Source organism: Netta rufina, assembly GCF_964035555.1.
Source record: "Netta rufina genome assembly, chromosome: 2".
Classification (NCBI taxonomy): Eukaryota; Metazoa; Chordata; class Aves; order Anseriformes; family Anatidae; genus Netta; species Netta rufina.
In genome coordinates this window covers 5,976,117-5,991,963 of record NC_140124.1, presented here as the reverse complement: position 1 = coordinate 5,991,963, position 15,847 = coordinate 5,976,117, and the positions used below count along the sequence as shown (strand labels likewise).

The 15,847-nt window shown below is 44.0% G+C and overlaps 1 protein-coding gene across 1 annotated transcript in view; it reads right to left on the bottom strand.

The window, feature by feature from the left end:
- LOC311206666 (sodium channel protein type 5 subunit alpha-like) overlaps positions 1-15,347 on the bottom strand; it is a 206,850-nt gene extending 191,503 nt beyond the window's left edge. Inside the window, exon 1 of the mRNA XM_084282198.1 lies at positions 15,213-15,347. The gene's annotated coding sequence lies outside the window, so the exon portion shown is untranslated. The remainder of the gene's footprint in view (positions 1-15,212) is intronic.
- Positions 15,348-15,847: the final 500 nt, after the last annotated feature.

Below are 15,847 nucleotides of genomic sequence, written 5' to 3'. Positions count from 1 at the left end.
TTGGGCATACCTGGGTCATGCTGTGCAAAGCTCCGTTAGAGATCCCTGGACCAGTTCCAAATGAATAAAAGCATCCACAGCACATAACAATAATAGGTCAGGTCCTAGAAGCAATAAAACCACATTAGCAGCCTGTAAAACTATGCTAAGTAGGCTCTCTGGTTGTGTCCTGAAAAAAACTGCCTCCTCTGGTAGCTCTTTACTGCAACCACTTACACGGGTACCTGCATTTTTTAGGTGCAGAGCAAAAGCTCTTGGGGCAGGGAGTGGCCCTAGAGTGGGATGGTGAGGGGTGATGTGGGATCTTGCAGCAAAGCTTCCTCCCATGTGGGGTTTGACCCCCTGTAAGGTGCCTAGCACTGGGTGCTTTGGGGTGCCAGATGGTTTGATGCCTCTTTTGGATTAGGGGCACTCCTTTGGCCAAAAGTATGGGAACCTGACTGCTGAACTGAAGAAGCAGACACTTGAATCCAACAGTAAGATTTTGCCAAAAACATTCAGAGATTCTCAAGACTAAAAATACTCTGCTCCCCCAGTGAAGTAAAGCTTTCTGACCAAGATAAATTAATCATTATCATTAATATTTATAATTATTCTCAGAGTACATAAGAAAGGTGAGTGGTCCCTGCTCCAAGGTCCCTACAAGGAGCCCTAAATGCTTTACACGGGAGTCATGTTTCATCCAAGGACCACCTGTAGCTGATGTTAGGATGATTGGGGAACCCAGCAGAGATTGGCACTTTGTTAGACATTTTTCCAGATAATAACTGATTAAAGTTTGCATTCCAAGTACAGTTATGCTCTAGGCTTATGAAAATCTTCTCATTTGAAAGTCATTTTCCTCTGCTGCATCTGGGACAATCAGCGGCATGAAACAGAAAATAATAATAAATATGCATCAGCCCAGAGTTCATGTTCAGTCAGAGCCAGGAGGCCTTGGGCCTCTTGCTAAGGGACCCCAGTATCAGGAGGCTTGAAAGACTGAATTCTGGTACTTTCTGTAAATGAAAAAAACACTGGCTTGTAGAGATTCAATCATAATTTGTGAAGCTGCCTTTCCTCCTTACAGTCCTTACCACTCAGCTCATTCACCCAGTGTTTGTAGCTCACCTCCCAGCCTGGGCTTTCCCACAGAGCAGAGGGCTTCTCCCAAAATCCTGGGTGTTTCAGCCCAGCAAGAGAGTGCCAGTGAGCATCCCAAGGATGCTATTTTGGTGCAGTCTCCAGTTTAGGATGCAGAGATGTGACTTACTGCTTGGCTGCAGAAAGGAAGTGGCTGTAGGATGTCAACTGTTTCTGGCCCTGGTTTCATTTTCTGAAGTCCCAACTACGTGTTAGCAGAAACACAGAAGGTGGCGTGACACTGCAACCAGATTTTATGGGAGAAAAAGAGATTATTTGCAGCTGCCCTCATGTGTGATATGGTAATGGTGGGGGACTGCAGCCTCTTTAGCCTGTCCTGCATTAAAAGAGATGCATCAAGGTTTGGTGATGTGAAGCAGATCTGTTTTGTTGAGGTTATCAACTTGGAAATAATTCCACCCTTCATAAGATGCTGGGGACTTGAACTTCCTTCATTTCCCAGCTCTCTCCAAATACCTGCTGCATCGTCCTGCAAATCCCGTGTTGGCCAGGCAATGCAAAGAGAGAGAAAGGTCCAGTCACAGCATGACGAGACAGTCAGCTCCCCGGGCACTGAGGGGCTTGGAAGAGTTTCTGCCTCCTCTCCTGTGTCAACCAAAATATCTTACATGGTGCAAAGAAATGCTGCACACATGTCACTGCGCAAAGCTTATTAAAATAAAATAAAATAAAATAAAATAAAATAAAATAAAATAAAATAAAATAAAATAAAATAAAATAAAATAAAATAAAATAAAATAAAATAAAATAAAAATGAAGGAAAGAATGATAAAAGTGACTTAGGTGACAACAGTAAAGTAAAAAGACACAGTGAGAAATCTGTGGCTAGAGACATCACTGGCCTTTTTGAAGACAAGAATGAACTTTTCAAACACAAAGACCAAAATGTATTGTGGAAGTACTGTCAGGTGCAACGCCACAGAAAATGCAAAAATGTTCAACACAGATTTCTGTTCTGTATTCAGGGAAAAAAAAAAAAAAAAAACACAACAGAGGAATAACAGTCCGAGAATGACATTTTTTCCATTTTACAAATAACAAAGAGGTACTACATACAGAAACTTCTACAGCTTGACTTTTTAAATCAACAAGTCAGGATAACTGTACCCAAGGGTTACTAGAGGCTTGGCCAGAATTCAGTCTGAGTATCAATGTTGCTTTCCTAGGTCTTGGAACACTGCTGTAAAGCACTTGTGGCAGGATTTTATATGGATAAACAGAAAGATCTGAGTGAACGTCACATCTGCTTTCTGGCCAGACAAGCAGAATAGCTGATGCAGGGCTTGGTTAATCAGCGCTGAGAGGGCACAAATATAATTTGATGGGAATGTTGCCCCCGTACAGTGCTCAGTTTTGATGTTGCCAACTCAAGGGCTATGGGGATGAATTAGAAAGGCTGAGGGAAGCATCACCAAGGACATTTACAGGCTAGAAACCAGACTTATGGTAAATGATGCAAAGAGCTTCATCATACGAAAGAGAAAGGCAAAAGATGAATTCACTTCAGTACCAGTACCCTTGGACAAACACAGCCACGACAATACTGCTACTCTGCATATTACAGAGGGCTTTGCAGCCTGTCAGACAAACATAGAAGAAATCCAGTGGCCAGGAACTGGAACAAAAGATATATAAATAAGGCACAACGTGCACACTTTTAACAAAATAATTTGACTGTGATTTTCCAAAGACTGCCAATTTACCAAAGACTGAAGGATGGAAAATCCACCTCCCTGAATTAATGTTTTCTAGGTAATATATGCTCTAGCTCCAACACTAATGAATTATGGGGACTCCTCTGCTATTATTGAAATGGAGGAGGTGATCACAGTTTCACTTTACAGTTTAATAATCTCTGATGGATGCAGTTGAGCTTAAATTCTATAACCTGTATTTATTTATTTTTTTTATCCCACTACCAAATCAAGTGAAAGGCACAAACAGAATTCCTGCACTTGGGCTTGAAAACACTGCACAGCACAGCATTTATGTAGTTCTGTTATAAAATGCGAGGGGAGGGATGAGAAAGCTATCCAGTTGGAAATAAACAGATGCAAAGGTAAAAACTTACTGCTGATCTAGACAGGCACTGGGACCCTCCCAGCCTGCAGGAAGGTGGCTCAAATCTCCGCTCCTTTCCTGCTCCAGGGGCTGTGTTGCAGACACGCGAGCATCACCCTGCGACACCACCTCATTGGCACCCAGCATGCCAGGGAGTGGGAGATAGTCAGCCTAAAAATAGGCTGTCCTCTGCTTTGGCTCTCCCCTCCCTCCGTCCCTGGGGCACAGGGCTGGCGGTCCAGTGAAAAACAACCAGAAAAGCAGCGGAGGGAGCAGGGTGGTATTTTTGGAGATGGAGGAGAGGGACGTAGTGCATGGGTCCCCACCTGACCTCGTGCTTCTTGGAAAGAGCGTTTTCCACAATGTTTAGCACTGGAGCTGCAACCCGAGTCCACCGTGAGCCCTGTGTGGGGACAGCACGGAGCCGTGCAGCCCGTCCCGGCTGTCCTCGGGGCGTCTGTCCCTGTCTGACCCACAGCCAAAGCGGCTGTGGAGCAGCTGAGGCTGGCTTTCATTGCGTGAAGAGCACAGATCCCACCACGGATAACCCCATCAGAGGCTCTCCATGTTAACCACCACCCTGTTGCCAAGCCTTTGCTTACACAGCCCATGGATCACTGTGATTTCTGGCTCAAGGAGCCAGCCTTTACAGGCAGCAAAGCCTCACAGGACAGTTTTAACAGGAATTTCATTGACACTGAAGTTTCTTGCTGGACTTTGAAGAACACTTGAACTTTAGTCTGACATTTAAGTACGAAAAATTCTGTATGAAGCCCAAATTAAGAGATCATTCTTTTTGCTATTGATGCTTTTCCGTGTATGCAGCTCTACAAAGTCTCTGAACATCAGTAACATTCCAGAAAGCATCAGTTCTGCTTTTAACTGGGCACGACAAGTCAAAATCAATTAGAGATTGATCTCAATTATGGCTTTTTTTAATTTATTTTTAGCACGCAGTTCAGTAACCAAAGTGAAGAAATGCAATCAATGAAGCTAACTTGCTTTTTAGCAAAGCTATTGCCTAGATTATAACACGTTTTTGCAAAGTTTCTCAAGCTCATAAAGGCAACTGTGTAAATAATGTCACTTATTGAATTCTGCAGAGTGCTCTAACAGCAAGACTGATGGGTTGCCTAATACATTGTGTAGTTGCTATAAGCAATAATCTCCTGTGCTAATCACAACTTTCACATTCATTAACATTATAGAAATCTACCTAAAGAAATAATGTACCAGGGAGCCATTCAAACATGCACAAAACTAGCTATGAATATAAAACTAGCTTTCAGACTAGCATTAGGAGGAAAATTAGAACCAACATAGGGATATTTCAAATAAATGTGCAAGGTCCAGCATTTTGAGCCCTAGAATCCTAGAATCACAGAACATCCTGATTTGGAGGGGATTCACAAGCATTATTGAGTCCTGGCTCCATACAGGAGCACCCCAAAAACAGACCCTGTGTCTGAAAGCATTGACCAAATGCTGCCTGAACTCCTGCAGCTCGGTGCTGTGACCATGTCCCTAGGCAGCCTGTTCCAGTGCCCGACCACCTTTGGGTGCAGAATCTTTCCCTCACACCCAGCCTGACCCTCCCATGTCCCAGCTCCATGCCGTCCCCTTGGGTCCTGTTGCTGTCCCCAGAGAGCAGAGCTCAGCGCCTGCCCCTCCACTCCCCTTATGAGGGAGCTGCAGGCTTCCATGAGGCCTGGTTTGGGCCTTGCGGTGCTGCAAAGCACTTCGCTTGTTCAGCTGTCGCAATTTTCAGTGAGCATGAAATGATGGTGCTCTGCATTCAAGATGGGATCCTGGGCCACTGAAGTGAGAGAAGAAAATGTCATTGCAAGCACATTCTTCCAGGTTTCGTTCAGGATCTGAGGAACCTGAAGTTATTGGCATGATGAACACCACACAAGCTAGCAAACATGGAGCATGCTGGCACACCTGCCCTCTTGCACTTCCTAGCACGGTTTCTTCATCAAATGAGCATCCGAATCTCTAAGTTGTGCTTGAACTGAGACACCAGACTTCACAGGAGCCACATGTTGTTGCTCAGCATGTTTTCTAGCTGAATAGGGTTTACACTGGGGATGGATAACTTGACAGACTCACAGAAGATAAGCATTACTTAAAGACTATAAGCATTACTAAAGACTATATCCCAACTATTAGCTCAGAAAGCCCACCTGGCAATTAGCATCCTATGCAATACATAGGGGAAAAAAAAAGCATTTTGGTCTGTAAGCAATGGCAGAAAGTGGGTTTTACTGCTCAGGGAAGGCAAAGCCTGTAGCAGAGCAGGGTGAGGAGGAGGAGCAGAAGGGGGCCACCTCTGTTCTCCTTTGAACCCAGGCCAGTCCCTGCTGTGGCTGTGTAAATCGCTGCTGGCCACGTGTGCCTCCTGGCAGGAACGGTGTCAGCTGGGGATTACTTCTCCATTTTCCCTTCCTCGTACCATCTCACAGTGATGGCCAGGGGAGAAGCAGCTGCAGCCTTGCTGCAAGGGTGCACATGCACGGGGGGGAGGTCCTCAGTACATCCCCACTAAATGCCAGCTCCATTTGCACCACCGTCACGCAATAGGCAGGCACACATCCCCCATCTGACACCACAGATGACAGATCCCAGCAAAATGGGGAGTGTGCAACTGGTGGAGCTAGAAATTGCGTTCCAGCTGGTGCAGCTGAAAATTGCATTTTCAATAGCTCTGCTTTATTCCTGATTTTTATAGATTTGTATGTATATACATGGTTAGTAATTCATACTTGATGTGGTGCCAGTACAGACGAACATCTCCCAGGCATGCATACGGTCTTAGCCATGTGTGGGGCAGGATTAGAGTGGAGGCAGGGCCATGGTCCTCTGGGACAACATATATATCCCTCGTTCATCTCTTCTGGTCTTTATCAGGACCACAAACTCTCACAGCTGCGCGCACAAATTTTTATGTTGGAGTCTTTTCAGATGTGATTTTGAAAAGGGACGAAATCCCAGAGCTTTGTTCCCTAAATCTCCTTTAAAACTATACAATTAGCTCTACATAGTCTACACCTGGCATTATGTGACCTCATGAACCTGGTTAATGTAGGTTAAGTGGACACCAGCCTGGCAGTGGGATACTAAAAATACAATACAATACAGTACAATACACTAAAAATTCTTTGAACAATTCACTTTACTTAAAATAATCTGCTCCCCTATAGGTCTCTGAGGGATTGGCTGTCATGAAGTTATGTGGCTGAGTCACCCTACAGTCACCTTCTTTACAATGATAGAATCATCTAGGTTGGAAAAGACTTTTCTCTCAGTCTCTCCACTCTCTATCTGGGATCACCCTCTCCTTTGACAAAACTCGCACAACCCAAATATCTTCTAGTCCTAAATCTCTGAGCCAAATAATCCAGGAGGTTCAAAAGCTACAGGACAGGACAGACGCACAGTAAGAGTAATGGTAAAACCAATTTTCTTTGGGAAAACAGGCAACAAAAGATAGTTTTCTACATCTTGTCCAATGAATGAGTACATTGAAAATTAGAATGTGCTGTGCAACAGAATTATTATGCTATTTCCTTCTTATATTTAACCAATCCAGGAGCTAAAGGAATACAAAAGACATTACATCTGGCCTAATAGGTAATCAAAAATCACCTGAAAGACACCTTTAGAAAATTCTAGGAGCAGGAACGGTGTTTCAGAAATATAATGCTTGATCCCAAGAAATCAAAAGGAGCTTTACCTTTGGCTGCACTGGGGTCTGGATCAGGCCCTTAAAATAATGCTGGAAATGTTCCAGAAAACTTATTTCAGCTACATTTAAAGCCTGTGCTTTGCAGCTATTCAGTAATTTTCACTGTTAGTATTAAACTGTCCAGGGGATTTTTATGCTCGTAAACAAATCCCCCATCTCCCTTATGTTGCACTTATGTTGACGCTGCATCACTGACTTCAATAAACAGTCTCCTGATTCACCGTACAAGGAGACAGCCAGCAGAATTAGGCACCAGAGATGTGCCTAAAAGCCTTGGTTTCAGATTCTGAATATCACTTTAGCTAATTAATAAAAGAAAACCACAGCCCAGAATCTTTCAGTGTTTTCAGACCGTAACCTCATATTCAGCCACTTCCTCTGTTCCCAGGAGCCTGGAGTCACCATGAGTATTTTATTATTATTATATTTTTAAGTTTGGGGATCTTTTTTTTTGCCACCTCCATACCCCAAAAAAGGTCATGTGTGACCCAGTGCAGTGTTTCTGGGGTATTGACAGCTACAGGACAAAGCAGGTTGCCCAAGCCACCCTGGGCACCCAGGTGGACGTCCGTACACCTTGCAGCTGCTTGTTGGGACACTGTGAGAAAACTCTGGGGAACTGTCAAGTTTACGCAACTTCACAGGAAAGAAAACCCAATGCAACTCAAACAAGACTTTCACTAAAGGTAAAGGAACCCAAGAATTCATAGACTTTCCTAGGAAGGTTTCTACTCCACTTTCATCCTCCTGTAAAGAATTCAGAGCCTTGATTCAAAACTCCCTGCACACAGACAGAACAGGAGTGCAATGGAAATTTGTTGCAGATCTTAAGCATTATGTTCAGGAACAAAATTACTTCTTCAGCTAAAGTTCAGAAGTGCCAAGAAAGGACATGACGGGAGCAAAAGGCACAGGAAGTGAGATGACTTGTTCTGTCTTTTTCCTCTGATATTCATATGATGATTCTTTTTTTTTTTTTTTTTTCCTTCAGCTATGACATGTCGTTTCATAACAACTATTCACTTCTCTCTCTTTATCTAACAGCTGTCTGCTGAGAAAGACTGGTAAAAAAAAAATCTAAGCATGTTAAAAATGAGAGAAACTATTCATATGCAATGTATAATTGCATGCTATATTTAAATTCTTGTACATTATCTTTCAAATTATATTTAGTTTCAACAGTAAGAGAAAAAAAAAATCCTGTACTTTCTAACATTAGCAACAGAATTTGTATATTGTTTTCAAATACAACAGCTCTTTCTGAGAAACTTTTGCCAAGGAATAACTAATGATTCAAGACAGGGAATCTGGCTAGATCAGATGTATTCTGACACTGGCACACTAACTGTCACCCAGAGTGAAACCGGGCAGTCCTCGGGGAAGCTACTGCACAAATCTGGATTAGCTCCACCGAAGTCAGATGAGTCGATCTGGATTTATGGAGCTGAGAGCTGAACCCAGCCCTCTGCTTGACAAATGAACGGAAGGAAAAAGCGACAAGGACTTCAGTAAGCTACGGGTAACTTTGCCACGCACCACAGCTCTGACGGGGTTATTTCCTAAGCATGCCGGCAGCAGCCTCTGTTCTCACATGAATGGGAATTACATGCATGTGTTGAAGGAGATTAGACTTTTCAACATGAAACACTGTTTAAAGATAAAGACCTAAAAAAAATCCTTAAGATACTTGCAGTGCTTCCCAACCCCTCTTATTGCCTCCAGCCCCTTCAGCAGCATGGAAGCCGCACATCACTCCATGTCAGGGCCTCAAACTCCAGCCAGCGAGGCAATAGAGATGATGTGCTTGGCCCCAGGGAGGGCAAGGAAGTGGCTGCGTCATGCTGCCGTGCTTGCTGTGCTAAATCTGGGGATCAGGGGTGGGTAGAAACCCTCGTCCAGACGCACAGGACAACCTCTGTAACATAAGAGCAGGCATGGGCAGGTGAACCAGGATGAGGACACGAGCACCGGGGAGCTTTAGAGGGAAGAGGTCTTCTCCTGACCAAGGGAATGGCACTGTTAGCTCCACCTGGTAAAGTATTTCAAGCTGCCAGGGAGGGGAATATGCGCTGGTGCAGGGGGTACCTTACCTGCAGCACCCAGCCCCATTAAAAGCAGCGCAATTGCCCAGTTGTAATCAGGCAGGTATTTTAAAGAGTCTTTGGCGTGATTTTATAATTGTGCATTATGTAACAGCTACTAACGTGTCAGACCTGGGACGATGCTAAATGCCTGTCTACAGGTCAGGCTGTAATGCTTTAATGATGCGTTTCCAAGCTGTGCAAGCTGGGCTGAAGCTCTCTCATCATTTCATGCTCCCCTTCCACCACCCATGCTGTCCCGCAGCTTGTGCTGCATCTCCAGCAGCACAGGCACCTGCAGAGTTTCCCACCACCGTGCAAAGCCTCCCCCTAACACCTCTACCCCTTTTAGGTGGCTATATCATGGAGGAAAAAATTAAATTTTCATCACAGACTTGCTCAATTTTATGAGCTTTACACAACAGTGAGGATTTATTGGTTTATTTAATTGTCACTGGTATGATTTTTTGAAAAGTTTGTGCTTCTTTGGGATTTCCCCAGGGCAATGGCTGCCCTCGTATAGCCCATTCCGAGAAATGCTCCTCGGAAGACTGAAGTGGGCTGGCAGTGGAGCACAAAACCTGAGCTGGCTCTGACTGGGGTGAATTTTGCTCACTGAAAATCGCCAGAAATGTGCTGCCCTCTGTGCTGCCCTGTTCTGATTACCCTGGGCCAAGTGGGCATCTGGCTCCTGTGACTTTTAAACCCCTTGTCAGTGTTCTGTAAGCCGGCCAGGGGGAATGGTGGCATATTGAGCCACTGAGACACAAACAACACTGCCTGTTTGTTTGCATAAAGTGAATATTTCATTACAATAAGAAAAAGAATCTTTGAAAAATCACTTTATGAATAATAGAGTCTTTGAGAATGGATTTTGGCCTCAAAACTTAGTATCTAATTTATCTTCAGCTAATGGGTCTTGAAAGAATTTGTCCACAAGCAAGTTTTCCTATACCTTCCTATTGCACAGATTCCTCGATTTTCTCTAAAGCATTAGAGAAATATTAAATCACAAACAGAAAAAAAAAAAAAGAGAGAGAGAGAGAAAAAAAAAAAAACACTAATTAAAAAAATCAACCAACCACACTAAACAAACAACAACTGCACCCCACCAAGACAAAACCCCTCCAAAACTCTAAAACCTGGCTTATTGGTGAAAATCAGCCTACAAACTCCATGACTACTGAGAGACACTCCTTACTTCCAACATAGACACCTTACTCATGCCCACAGTCTGCTTTCAGTGTTATACACTCAAATATTGACCATCAGTATGACATTTTAAATGTCCCATACTAATCCTGGAGTTAGACTAAAGTTAGTAAAGTATGATAACTTTCAAATGATGCACAGCAGTTTTAGCTTCTTAGGAATCCAGCAAGGTTAAAAAGCAACCTGTAACCTGTTGGCAGGGCTTTAGCACTGCAGCAAAAAGCCTCTTTAGTGGATGCTTAGTGAGCCAGGGAAGTTCAATTCAAGCTGAAAGTTGAAATAAACAATCTGATAAGGAACAGACTTATTTTCTATAGGGTAAATAAGAAATGTTCTCAATTTAAAATCAATTAAGTTCAAATTAAATTCAATTAAAAAAAAAAAAAAGGAAAAGGAAAACTCAATGCTGAACAGAATTTTAAAGTTTTCAGCCTGTTTTGGTACAACTTTATTATTTGATGTGTGGTATCTCTGTATTTAAAAAAGCTCTTGCACTATTATGATAAAAAAATCAAGCCATTTTTGTCTTGCAGAATTGTGATTAAAATGGCTTTGTTGGTTTCAAAGAGCAGGGAGGCATGTTTTTGCCATGAAAGATAAGGGGTCTTTCAACATGAATGAAAATTTTGCACACAAAGGGTTTGCAAACCTCCTTGCAGGAGGCTGAGCCCCACCTCAAAGGTGGACATATTAAAGGAAAGGGAATTTTTGTCGTTCAGTTGCCAGCTTTCCTGGGAGTATGCTGCAGTGAACTGTGACTGATAAGTAGCCTGTGAAGAAGGGATACAAACCATAACCACAATAGCTGGCACTACACGTATTTAACAAAACCACTGTGTCTCTTATTCTTATCTTGTCCCCCTCCTCTGTCCCCAGCCTGCTCAGGGACCAGGATGGGAACAGCTCTTTGTCAGTGTCTCCTCATTCTTCTCCCAAGCTGAAACCTGAGCAGCTCCACTGTGGGAGCTCACCCACTGGGACTGGGACGCCCACAGATGGCCCAGTAACACCATACTGGAACGACTAGGGAATAAAGAAGGAAACTGTTAATATAAGGAAAGGAAGGCATCTTTGTAATAGTGACCACATCACCTGCAGCTTAACTTGAAGGAGGTCACAGTCTGAATGGTGGAGCAAAAGGATCCTCCACAACAAACTTTCTGCACTACCGGGATCTCTTCTGTGACACAAAAACAGCAGGAAGGAGAGAGGGGTTAGGGACATACCAGTTCTGGAAAAGTTTTCTTTTCCTCATTATTAGTAACTCTAATTACTTTGAAAGAAGAGCAGTGATATAAATCCTGCAGAGCCAGAAATGTGACCTGATTTCCTTCCTGATTTAGAAACTGTCACTTTGCAAGAGAAACCCAAAGAGACAGAGCCAGGTCAAAGTGGGCCCATCAGTTTGGTTTTCAAAATAAATAATAAAACAAGATCAATAGAAATATAGCAAGGGTTTTGTATTGGTCAGTGTTCATAAGGACGATGGTTATTTTAATGATAAACAAACAGATGCTTATCTGATCTGTTTGCAGAGATATATGATACCATGGAATAGATATCAACTGTAAGCACACAGGGATATACCCAAGTGATTTCGTGTCTTTTCCTCCAGGTTAGAATCAAAGAATGGCTCGGGTTGGAAGGGACCTTAAGGACCATCCAGTTCCATATCCCTGCCATAGGCAGGGACACCTCCCATCAGCACAGACTGCCCAAAGCCCCATACAGCCTGGCCTTGGACACTTTCAGGCATCAACAACAACAGACACTGTAGACAAAACGGAGAAGCAGAGAGAATTTAAAATATAAATTCATACTTTGATTAAGGCTCTACCACAAGATAGCATGTAACACAAGCAGAAGTCAAGTATATACTTCAGAGAGACACTGCCTTTGTAAAACATGATTTTTATTTAACAGAAGTGAGAAATTACTTGTTGCCACCTTTTAACTATCAGACCTATAATTTTCCAAAATAATTCTTGAAGACGATTGGAGACAACTTACACAGTAGTAATTTTAAAGAAAAACTGAGCAACCACCCTATGAAAACAACAGGTCTCTTCTGTGTTTTTCAAATTGAGATTTAAAAAACAAAGACATCTGAGGGGGTGATAGATGATAAGCTGTTCCTTCCAAAAAGCATGACCAGGATTTCCAAATAACCACTCAACACACTTTAACAGGCAACCCAAAATGTTCCTTCCTCACATACATGTGCAGAAGATTCCTTTCAGATACTAAATTGGAAATAGTAAAGAAGGGATAAATAACTGTCTAATACCAAAAATAAGGACTTTTAAAGAAGTTAAAATCAGCTATATTTCATAAATCTTCTATGCCTTTCAGAATGTCATTTTCTATCAATACAAACTTTAAATATGACTATGCATTTAAATCAAGAACACAGTCACTACTCAGCCGTTTTCTGTACCTGTAGAAGTCTTAGGAGGTGTTAACTGGTCCCATGGGGGTTAGTCCATCATAGCATGAACAGAGGCTAGTTTCTGATTCAAGCCAAGAATACAATGCCTTCCTCTGTGTTGCAGTTTTAAACTCTATACCCATAAGCTGTCATTCAGAAGCAGGAAGCCTCATGATCTACATACACCCTTCATGGTCAAGATATTTGGGCTACATACCCAATGATGCAACTGAGTTCCTCTGTGATCTCTAACAAGTGACTGAGGCTATGAAACAATATCAGTTCTCAACCATACTGTACAGAGTTTTTGCATGCTTTAAATCTACAGCACTCCTCACAGCATAAACTACTCCTCCATGCAGACACAGGTATCAAAATCTCATCCTTTGTGTTTCTAAAGCCCTTTGAGAGTCCTAGACAAAAAGTACAAATCTGCATGATAAAAGGATTCAGAATTAATTTCAAGAACTGAGAAAAAACACATTACAACATGAAACTCCAAACACATACAAGTTAAGTAGCATATTCCTCTATGCTTATTTCTGGCAATACTGCGATCTGTCTCATACCAAAGATTACATAAACCCCACTACTTAAAGCTGAGACCTTTTGGCACATTAATCTAAAAATATCACAACTTGCAGCACAGGCTTCCATTGCTTAATTGTTGAGACACTTTTCCCCCAAAAGACACACTTTTTTTCTTAAGCACCCTCTATTTCTGAAGGTCTCCATCAGCTGTGTTTGCCATTTGAAAAGGCTACACCAGAAAAACAAAAATATTACCGAAATCATTGGGCATCACTCCAATCCCATTTGCATCATTCCTATTGCATCCCAACACAGGGTTCCCCGCAACTTTTTTGGAACCAGACAACATCTCATCAGAGGCAAGGCACCCAAACCAATAAGCAGCAGTACTCTCAAAAACACCACTTTCTTAGTCCATTAGAATAAGGGGGTTTCACTCCTCGCTGCCTTACAGCTCTGACCTTTCCAGTTCTCTGCCACCAAAAGCTTATAGGATCTGCTGGATCCATCTGCGACTCCACCTGGCCTGCTTTCCCACGCCAAAAGGACGGATCAAATATACGTGTCTGAAAACACATCCCTGCGTCCTCGTCATGCCACCCAGGGGGGACCCTCCAACTCAACCTCCACTGCCTTAACCCGAGAGGAAGCCTCCAAAAACCACTTCTGCAAAGCCCAGAAATCCTGGAAAATAGCAGCAAAATGAACTTCAGCACCCTGGACAGGACACGCACAAGCAAAATCGTGAAATCGGCACATCCGCCCTGAAAATGTTATGACTGGACATGACCCTTTAGGACACATCTGCGGGCCTGTTTATTTTTAGTATTGACAAATCCTCTTTGAATCACCGCGGTTATTCCACCATACACCCTGTATTTCGGGAATAGCTGCTTGTTGCCCCAGCTATGGGAGAAATCGGGGCCACCAGCTCCAGATCCGCCGCCCGTCTGCAGGATCAGCAGCTGCCCCAGTTGCAACTGGAAAGGCTCAGCTCAAACACCCACAAAGCTCAGCTCATCCTTTCCAAGCAAAACGAAACCTGTTGCCGTAGGTGCACGCGGCTCGTGTATTTCTCCACTTTTTAGAAGCTCATCTCCACCTCCTCACCCGAATCTCCAGGAAAAAATATAATTAAAAAGTCTGATATATTTCCATTGCAGCCACACTTTGGTTGCATAAGTTTTGCTTTAATTTAGCTTTCATTCTCTCTCGCGGTGCTCCCAGTATGTCACCGTTCCCCCCGGGGCTGCCTTGATAAAATCATGATCACCTTGCCAGAGTGCAGCACAGCTCTCCCTGTTTTCCTTTCATTTGCACAAGCCAAGTGGAGTTTTTAATGTATGCCGTTAAAAACTCCAAGTGTTTTAAGCCCGGGTGTTCTACAAATGGCTTTGAGGTGAGTGGTGTTATTAAGATATATACTTAATATATTATGACAGTTCTTATAAGTAATATCTGTAGTACTCTCATGATACAGGAGAATGATTAATTTTCCCTGCCACCGCAGAAATATCCATTCTAGCTCATCTCTTCCCTTCAAAACGTGCCACTAAATTTCCATTCAAAGACATCCGACACCACATGACATTACCGAACAATTTGCAGAGTATTTTCTGTGTTGTTATCTCTTTCCGGCACTTCTGGACGCGGAAGAGAGACGGAAACTAGACAAATTCCCAGCCAGAGTTCCCCTTCAGCACCAAACCCTACATCTCTACCTCCTCCACTTTTACACCCCGGAGCAAGCTCTGCTGAGCCAACTTCTCCCTCCTCCAGCCCGGCAGCCTCACCGCCACCCTCCCCGGACGGGACAGCGCTCCCACCTCGAGGGGAAAACTTTAGGGGAAGGCAAAATCCCAACACGCCAAATTCCTCCAACATTTTCACGACCAGACATCTTTGGCTCTCCTTTTTTTTTTTCTTTCTTTTTTTCTTTTTTTTTTATTTATGATTACCGAGCAACAACACCACCAACACCAACAACAAAAATAAGAGAGAAACTTACATCGGTTTATTTAATTTTTCCTGCTACCCCAAGAGTCCCAGAGCCACTTCATTGTATCCACAGAGTTTTTAGTCCCCCAGAGGAACGTCCCGAGGGAAGAGCCCGGCTGCGGGGCGCGCTGCCCGGCCACCGCCGAGGGTTCATGGCTCGGAGCCGCCGCGCCGTGTGCGGCAACCGTGGGAGCGCAGCCCCGGCCGGGCGGCGGGGGCGGGAGGGAGGGAGGGGGGGAAGGAGGGATGGAGGGAGGAGAGAGGGAGGGAGGGAGGCACATCCCGCCCTTCCCCGCCCCGTCGAGCCGGGCCGGGGCCGGGGCCGGCCCGCAGCGCCCTCTGGTGCGGTTGGGGAGAAGGGGGAGGAAAAAATTTGGGGGGGTGGGGGGTTAGGGGTGGGGTGGTGGGTGGTGGGAAGGGGGAGGAGGGTGGGAAAGGGGGGGGGAAGTGGAGGAGAGGTGGAAATGGATGGGGAGGGGGGAAAAGGATGGGGAGGGGGGAAAAGGATGGGGAGGGGGGAAAAGGATGTGCAGGAAGGAAGGGGATGGGGAGGAAGGAAGGATGGGGAGGGGGAAAGAGAATGGGGAGGAAGGAGAGATGGGGTGGAGGAAGAAGATGGGGATGAAGGAGAGGAGGGAGGAAGGA